Here is an 8,415-nt window from a genome sequence, read left to right as displayed (position 1 = left end):
TAGAATAACAGAAGATCTGTAAAATATATTTATGTCTTTCTCATAAAAGGGAACTTTTTGTTTCTATTTTGATGGACCCCACTTTCTTTTAGAGAATGATTGGTGGGACTTAAAAGATGAAAGATGATGAATGATTGTCCATAACAATGTCCTGTATATTTAAAGAGCTTTCTAAAAGGGTTTTAACAGCTAATTCTTAGTAGTTAATTATGCTTTTTAAAGGAGGAAGTTTCTTTTCATTTTTAATTGATCTTTAGCTGAGTTGGGAGAGCATGAGATTTGGAGAGTCAAAGCATACAGAGCTGGATTGAATAAAATAGTTTGATTCAGGTGAATTCTTACTCTGTGTGGGCAGTTCTATAAAGTTATACAATGGTCCATGAGACTTCAGCTGTCAAGTGGGATCAATCATACTTTCTGAGTGACTTGCTACTCTGAAAATTTTCCTACAAATGTACAATATTGAAAAAAGGACTGAACTAAAATCATTGTCCTCAAGGGATTCAAAAAAAGATATAGTGTAGTGAATATTTAAAACTTTAAATCCCTGCTTGTTGTCTAAAGCAGTTTAGTCTAACACTGTAAGCGTCTGCTTCCTCATTTCTCTCTCAATCCAAATAAAGTTCTTTACATCATAATCCCATAACAGCCCTTAAGGCTGTCAACAAGTGCAGCAGGGCAAAACTGGATTTTAAAAAAGACAAATGAGTTTCCAAAGTCAATGAGGGCAGATAAAACAGATGCATGGTAGACAAAGTTAAGTGTTAATTCATCCTGTTGAGGATCTGTCTGGTTTTAAATGTGATTGTAGCACCCACAACTGGCTCCAGACAGAAATAAGCCGCCATTCATTCCATGCTCATCATGTTCACTGCTCTCAGAACATGATAGCCTAATGCCGAAATAATGATTTTGTCATTATTATTTAGTGGCAAAAGCAGGAGCTGAAGAGCTTTGCTATACGGTTTGAATCTGTTATGTTGTACAGTCAGATCTAAGCTAAGCAACAAACAGTCTTTCTTGAAAGAGAACCCAGCATTTAAAGGGATCGGAGTGGATAAACCTGGGCCTTTGTTGCTAAAGTGCAGTCTTTGGGTGGCTTTTACCTCCTGATTTATAATTAAGGGGTCTACCTCAATTACTGTTGCTTTGCCAATTACTAGGTGTCTCACACAGGAGTTTTCAAACTTCTCCAGGCTGTAGAGTCTGAAAGTTAAAAAAAGCCCCCAAACCTGGAAACTTGAGGCAACACTCCAGTGATCCACAGACCATTGGCTGTGTTTCAGTGAAGGGGATATTTTTTGCCCTGAATTTTCATGAATCTCCCATCATGGAACTCTGGGATTCCACAGAACACTGTTAGACAAATCCTGATCCAATTGATTGCTAAGTCCCTCCTGTATTGAATTTGCGAAGAACGTCAATTCTGCTATGAGCAAAGAGATCTGCTGTCTTGGACTGTACTAGGGAGCAAATGACTGAGAAAGATGTCTCCTGCTTTTGTCTGGGAAGTTGTTCTTTCTCAGATTACTTCCCTGGATCAGACCAAAATATATCAGGTGAAATGCTTTTTTAAGCCTGGCGAATAGACAAGTTCTGGATATTCACTATGGAGGTAGAATTATTTTCTATGGGTTTTTTCCCCCATTCAAGGACATCCACAGGGGGTGGGTAGGTGAAAAAGCAAGACACTGGCTATGACTAAACAATCGAAGCCCATTTTTTTTGTATGCTGGAGATGGCATCCTGACTCCCTCCATGAAGAAGCCATTCAGACTCCACTGGAACTGGGCAGCTAATAAATTTGAACATTTGTTTTCTTTCTCACATAATAGCAAAAAGTAGGGTCCAGGGCCAAGGGGGAAGAATAATACCCAGAGGATAAGATACATTTGAATTATTGGACAGAGGAATTCAGCTACTAACTATCCTAAGTTTAGTAGTTAAGGCACCAAGCTAGAAAGTGGAAGACTGTGAGTTCCAATCCTACCTTAACCATGGAAGCCAGCTGGGTGACCTTGGGCCAGTCACTCCCTCTCACCCCAACACACCTCTCAGGGTTGTTGTTGTGGGGAAAATAAGAAGGAGGAAGGTGTGGATATATTTACCACCTTGGGTTATTTGTAAAAAATAATAAAAGCAGGATAGAGACAAAAAATGAACCAAAAATAATTTTACTTTCTGCATAAAGGAGAAGTATCTGATGTCATATAAGCTACATAAAAGACACCCTGACCATTTACTATTAGAGCAGTCAAAGCTCTTTCGGTCAAGTCACAGGTATATGCTGGCTGTGATGCTGGCTCATTTGTGTTCTGAAATATTCTTAAATTATTTATTCTATAATAATTAAGGAAATAACTGAATCCCCTTGTTGTTCTTCTCCTTTCTTCTTTTAAAAGAAATAGTGCTGGATACTATACATTTATAATATAAGTTACTTCTAACTAACAGCAGTTAAATATATATAGTACACATAGTAGAAGTACTTTAAATGATGGAGTATGCTAAAATATACAAATATTATCATTTCCAGAACAACTCAGATAATGTTTACATAAAAATTATCATTTGTTCAATGTTTGGAATTATAAAATTAAGCTAGATCCCAGGCACAATTTAAAATTATGAATGCCTTTGTTATTTTTAGCAGTTTTATTGGCTGTGATGATGCTGTGAAGAAACTTCTCACTATTCTATGACAATGACTGCTGCCAAATTTCACTTCTTGAAGCTTTCATCTGTTATCAGTGTGTAAGTCCATTTAGCACCAACTTCCCAATGTTGAAGAATATTACTAAAGTGACTTTTTACATGTTCCAATGAAATGTCAAACTTAATAGCAATTTTCATTTGAGTGGCTTGTTGATTATCCTTAATCAGTTCACCAACCTTTCTCAAAAACTCACCAGTTTTTCCGCAAAGGTCATCCACTTTGTTTTTGATCACACAAATTAGCTCTTTGCAGCTAGTCATCTTTAAAGTTTTGAGCCTAGCAGTGCACAGTATTCATGTCAACACAGTTATCACCATAAATAATCTGTGTTAAGCATTGAATTTCAATGGATTGCATTGGTAAACAAAAAATCGATCCTGGGGTGTTGGTTATAATGTACTGCTGCTTCTCACTGCATGCTTTCATTTTGTGATCAACAGAAAGACAACGTGTCTCACAGCTTTCCACTAACTGCACTGAAAGAACATGGTATGCTAAAGAATATATCAGAGCTTCTAGTATCTCTGTAGTGCCATCTGTTGATAACTTATAACAGTAAAGGTATTACATTTCATTCAACGTTCATACATTAGTATAAAACTTTACAAAGTTTGCAGTTTTATTTATTCTTTTCCTTATGTTCCCAATATGGAATTGCCTTTTCAACAGCAACTGAATTCTGTATTGGCCACAACCCATAGTCAGTTATTAGTAGTTCAGTCCTCATCAATATATTTTTGGAAATAGGATATTTCCAAAATATCCTATTTTGAGCCTTGGTGGAGCAGTGGGCTAATGCCTCCTTAAGTAACACCAGCTGCCTGCAATTAGTGCAGGTTCGAGTCCCACCAGGCTCAAGGTTGACTCAGCCTTCCATCCTTCCGAGGTAGGTAAAATGAGGACCCAGATTGTTGGGGGCAATTAAGCTGACTTTGTAATAATGCCGCTTGGGGTGTGTGTGAAAGCCCTAATAAGCAGGCATATACATAGAATGAAGGCTACTGCTAAGCTTGTAAGCCGCCCTGAGTCTTCGGAGAAGGGCGGGATTATAAATGGAATTAAAATAAATAAAAAATAAAAATATTTGATGCAACATATATCACTGTGCATGTGCCATTTCTTATTCCTCAAGTATGGAAAGATTTTTTTAGAATTCATATTTGTTCACTTTTAAAAGAAAAATATAAAATCTACTTTATATTAAGGTCCATGTCTACATAATTGTTTGGCAGAAGAAGGACTAGTTTCCCATTGCTGCCATGTCCTCCTCCTCTTCCTCCTTGCTTTCCCTTTCTGACTTCCCAGTTCATCTTATAGATTTAGTATTGCCTTGTAGTTCCCCATGAAAGTAGTAAGAAGGTCCAATCTTGCTTAACCTCTTGAGCCAATAGTGGATAGGCTAACTGTCTTAAATAAGCAAAGTTGACTTGATATAAGGAACTTTGACTTTCTCCTATCTATGCTCTAATGTTTAATCAATCTCCTTTTCTACCTAGCTTGATATTACTAATGTTTCTCAGAATTCCCTTTGAAATCCCTTTGAAAATCCAAATAAATCATGTTTACTAGGTAAATGGGCTCACTTGCTTATGGATATCATTAAAAATTCTGAAAATGAATGAACCAGGAGTTAACTTTACATAAACCATGTTAATTCTTCTTTTGCTGTTCTTATTCTTTTTTATGCTTACTAATATTATTTTCAATGTTTTCGTTATAATTATCCAGGACAGACTCGCATGTTACCTGCTTTATACGGTAATGTTATGGATTCTCCCTGCCATCTGAATTGCTTTTGAAAATTGGTAATACGTTGAAAAATTTCTAGTCCTTTTGCATAGACATTAATGTTGTGGACATATCTGAGAGCGAGATGGGCAATATTAATTTATTTGATAGATAAATAAATAGTAATTATTGTCCTTTAATTAGGATTTTCAAATTGAGATTCTCTTGGCGATAATCATATTAAATGTGGTTTTATCTGTCACCTTGCATCTTCCTTGTGATATACCATATTTTCCCCAAAATAAGGCATTAGGGCTTATTTTCTGGGTAGGTCTCATTTTCAGGAAAATACAATACTAAATGTGTCTATCTGGCTGAAGATCTTAACTGGGGGCTTATTTTTGGGGGCGGGGCTTGGTCTTATTTTGGGAAAAACATGGTATTTGCATTTTTAAATTGATAAACAATAAATGTAATCATATGCTTTTCCAAATATTTCCTTGAATCCTTTGCTATCTGCCTTAATTTATTTTAATGCAAGTTTTGAATGTAAGTTTTATCCTTCTTTGCAGAGAAATTTACTTTTGGAAGAATTTTTGATCATTCTTGTGATCTGCCAGGGATCGGTTAATTATTGTGATATTTTTTCGTGAACTCCGGGCTGAGCATCTCTTCCTGTGATTTTGAGTAATTCTTAATCATACAAATGTTTTGACTTTCCTGAGTTTTCCTTAATCCACTTTTTCTCAACCCTCTTCTATTTTGAAATTTCCCTTCTGAAGTGAGGTGATATTCAATATCTTTAGGGAGTAAAAGCAACCGTTCACGAGCATCATATTTTTGAGCTTCAGTTGGTTGCCTCCCCTCCCCCCCACACTATTCCTAGCTTGGTGAGATTCATCGGATGATCACATTCTTGGCACTCTATTCAGCAAATGGAATCTCCATTGTTTGTCTGACTGCTTGCCCTGTAGAAACTAGCCCATTAAATCTAACAGTAGGAACCAAACTGTTCCTGCTGAGGAGATACACAATTGGACAATAGAGCCAATGTAGGCTGTTTAATGAAAGCATCTGACTCCAATTACAGCTCTGTTGGATTTGCATTTCTGTTTAATTGAGGAAGTAAGAATGGAGCTGATGCTGCTCCTTGCAACTTTCAGCAGAGTTTTATCTGACTAGTGTATGCTTAATTAGTCTTCAATGAACTGGCTACAGTTATTCCCAGAGGACTGAATGAAGTCATCCCCCCACCCCCCCATGCATTACCACTTTATAGGACCTCTTGGCAGAGATCCTAGAGTGGGGGGAAAGGATACATATGATACCTATCCTGTTTTACTGGGAGCAAGATACTGAGAAAAATATTGTGGATCTGTGCATAAATTGAAGCCTATAATCTTAAGCTTGAAAAACAAAGAGAGGTGAAGCTCTAAACTGGAATAAGACCTTGTGGCTTATATAAGTTACTTATCTGAAAGCTAAGTAAGGGATTCACCTTATTAGTACCTTGTAAAATCTATGCTCAAAAGCAGAAAACAGGCCATAGCAATTCAATCTTGAACTGATATGTCCTTTCCTCCAGCAGTATTATTCACTAGACTATGGCAGGGGTCTGCAACCAGCTGAGGAATTCTGGGAGCTGAAGTCCACAATTCTTAAAGTTGTCGAGGTTGTAGACCCCTGGATTATGGATTACAATACAGCACTATGTGGTTTGTTAGAAAATATATTAAAACATCTGCTAGGTATTTCTTAGAATTTCTTGAAATATTTGACAGCATTGCATAGCCAGAATAGCTAGCTGTACCAGTGCTGAAACCATAGGAGCTGTGGTCGTGCAATGGTAAGAATGCAAGCCAGCTCTGCCCACAGTCAGGAGTTCAATCCTTCCAAAGTTGGTAAAATGAGGACCCAGATTGTTGAGGGCAATATGTTGAAATTTGTAAACAACTCAAAACAGTGTTATAGCACTGAAGAGCGGTATATAAACCTAAGTGCTGTAGTGCTATGTTCTATCTTACGTCTAGGAAATAGAAAATAGCTTAAGCTTTCCAATTATTTTCTCAACTGAGTCAGTCAGTTTCTTGCTCATTGAGAATGCATTGTGTTGTCCAATCTCATGCCTAAAGAATGAATCACCTCCAGGTGTAGGCTCAACCACAGAGCTTTTGCTTATCTGCCACTCAGAAGGCCCGAGCCTGGGTCATATCCTGATACCTTGCACTTCAGGACTCGCTTTGCCTTCGCTCTACTTATAGGGCCTTATCGCACTTTACATAAATACCCTAAAGAGAACCATATCTTCAAAGGCAAGGATACTCGGTACTGCTATTTTCCTTTTGCTTGCTTATCTCCTGATAGGCCCCTGTGATGCTGGCTCAAAGGTTTGCAGACCTATCCCGTGCAAAAAGAACATGAGCCATTAATAGACGCCCACTTCAAAGTCTCAGCAGATCTAGGATTTTCTCCAGTTATTCAGCATTCAGTGTTCCATTCAGGTTTTTCCCATCTAGGTATTAAGATTATAATGCTACTATGGTTAAGTATTAACTACAGCCAATGTGATAGTAAGTACCCAGTACTATATCCCTTTCAGAGGCTGCTGAATTCAACTCTCATGTTCTATAGGGCTGCATGTTATTCATTTTGCAAAATTCATTCTTTTGTTTCTCTTCTGAAATTATTTCTCACAAAGATACTGCTATTAAAATGTACATGTCCTGAATAACTTCTCAGATTTATGTCTGACAAAAAATCCCTGGTCTTGGACACAACTATCTATCTTCTGAAAATCTAGACCTAATGTACCTTATTATCAATAAAATGAAATTATTTTGTCACTAAGCCCAGAACTTTTTTTTAATGTAATAAACAATGCTCTAATGTTTTCATTTCTCTAAAGAGAGCCCTGGTTTTACTCTTTGTCTCCCTTGAGATATAAATTTAGTCTTCTTGTTTTAGTCATTAGTGATGATGAAAGGAAGACTGCTTACACATTTTAGTCCTGGCAGTTTCTGTAACTCAACAGTGCCAACGTGAGCTGTAGTTGTTTGAAGACATTGCTATGTCTGAGAAGTATAAGACAATAGCTCATTTGGTGCTGGGCTGGAAATCAGGAGACTGGGTTCTATTCCTCCTGTTGGATGGAAACTGGTGGACTTTAGGCTAGCTAGCCCAACTCACAAGGTTGTTCTGGGGTAAATATAAGGAACTAGCATGATGTATGCCACCTTGAGTTGTACAAAAGAAAATGTAGAATATAAATCAGCATGGTGATAATCTTCAAGATTAGATAAAGGACTTTCTGGGGGCCTATTCTTGAGATTTGCTTAGGACAGGGGTAGTCAAACTTGGCTCTTTTATGACTCGTGGACTTCAACTCCCAGAATTCCTGAGCCCACCCCTGGCACAGGGGTTGCTGAGCTGGTGAAGATAGCCCCTTCCCCACTGTATGATCACTATTTGAAAGAGCTATACTGACTGCCGGTTGGTGAGCAAGCCAAATTCCAGCTGTTCATGTCCACATAAAGGTAAGGTAAAGGTAAAGGTTCCCCCGCACATGCGTGCTAGTCGTTTCCGACTCTAGGGGCCGGTGCTCATCTCCGTTTCAAAGCCGAAGAGCCAGCGCTTGTCTGAGGACGTCTCCGTGGTCATGTGGCCGGCATGACTAGACGCCAAAGGCGCACGGAACGCTGTTACCTTCCCACCGTAGTGGTCCCTATTTTTCTACTTGCATTTTTACGTGCTTTCGAACTGCTAGGTTGGCAGAAGCTGGGACAAGTAACAGGCGCTCACTCTGCTACGCGGCACTCGGGATTCGACCCACCAAACTGTCGACCTTCCGATCGACAAGCTCAGTGGCAATTCTTAATGTAGAAGTCCCCTGTTTGAAAGTGCTTCTCCTTATTAAATTATTTCTGACACTAAGCCCTATAAAGCTTATTCTCCACTTAAAACTTCCTCTATAG

The sequence above is a fragment of the Vipera ursinii genome (genome assembly GCF_947247035.1).
Source record: "Vipera ursinii genome assembly, chromosome: 2".
NCBI lineage: Eukaryota > Metazoa > Chordata > Lepidosauria > Squamata > Viperidae > Vipera > Vipera ursinii.
Note: the sequence above shows the minus strand (reverse complement) of the source record.